Below are 1452 nucleotides of genomic sequence, written 5' to 3'. Positions count from 1 at the left end.
CCCGTCTCCCTCATCTTAACCATGGTAACCAAATCCACTATAGATATCACTTACTGCCAGTATACCCCACCAACAAAATGGTTGCCCACGTGGGTCTTCTCCCTCTCCGACCCACCAATCCTTTAACCTGTGATCTCAATAAACAGAATACTTCTGTCCCTGGCGCCTGTGTGGTTATTTCCGTCATGAAGCGCTCATCCACGCCATCGTGCTGGAAAACCGTATCTACTTCTGGCGCTCACACAGCACACGGCCGGTGAACGGCGCTCACAACAAGATGGGTAGGGATCTGAGCTCAGTATAAGATGGAAGGAAGCTACTTCTGTGCCGCCCAATCAGCTGCGGGAGGGGAATTTCACGCTGACAGCTTGACATAAGGAACAGTGATATCATTCAACTTATATGGCTACATGCCAATAATTGGTAAATTGGTAAATTACTTTCATATGGCCATATAAGGTAAATGATCAGCGCAAGAATCCCGCCCCTTTGTTTACATGCAGCTGTGGGGTGGGGAATGCCCAGCTCGCAGTTGATTGGGCAGATGTGCTCATGGCTCCTCTTTGTTGGGAGGCGCTCCGGATTGGACTGGGTTCAGTCTGAATGAGCTCAGCTCTAATAATGGGGCTGATTTACTAAAACTCAGACATCCTAACCTGCAAAACCTTATTTCAGGGAGGTGCCCTTTTCATTTCAGGGAGGTACCGTCTCTGTTTTTTTTATTTTGACAGCGGCCGTCGGCCACCTTCACAATAAAAAAAAATTAAAAAACTAAACAGCAGGGGAATGAATACACACACACAAACATAGTAGATATTATACCATTTTATTATTATTAATTACATTATGTTTTTATTTTATTTGTGATTATTAACACTACAGTATATGACAAGACTAGGAAGTGTGCCACTCACCCTCCACAGGCGTCTTCTATCGGCTCCCCCTCAGCACTCATCACAAAGTGTCTGCAGAGCTAGCTCAGGGACTTTTGTCTCCAGCCAATCACAAGCCACCCTGCCGTGCCTAAACCCCTCCCACTGACCAGCCACCGTTACAGGATCTGCAGGCATGAACTTTTTTTTCCCTTACAGCGAAAAACTTTATTTATACTACTGAGCGGCGAGCGCAGCAGACGCGGAAAGATTTCAATCCTTTCCGGGATAAAATGTCTCTCTTGCGGGCGTCCGGGAGCCGCTATCTAATAGCGGGAGACTCCCGGAACGTCCGGGGGACTTGGGATGTCTGAAAACTCAGTAAATAAGGTGAAGCTGAGTTCACTTTGATTACTTTCATTGCACAGTGACCGTTCCACTTCACGCACGGAGAGCACAGCCCAGGCTGCTTCCTTTCGGACTGTCTCTCTCTAGTTGAAACTTCAGATGGAGCTGTCTATACACAGAAGGATTAAGGGGTGGGGCGGTCACATAACTTACTGACATGGGGCCATGGGGG

The sequence above is a fragment of the Nanorana parkeri genome, unplaced genomic scaffold (assembly GCF_000935625.1).
Source record: "Nanorana parkeri isolate BGI_ZX_2015 unplaced genomic scaffold, ASM93562v1 scaffold416, whole genome shotgun sequence".
In the NCBI taxonomy this organism is placed as follows: domain Eukaryota; kingdom Metazoa; phylum Chordata; class Amphibia; order Anura; family Dicroglossidae; genus Nanorana; species Nanorana parkeri.
The sequence above is the reverse complement of the archived record's forward strand: the minus strand, read 5'-3'. Positions refer to the sequence as shown.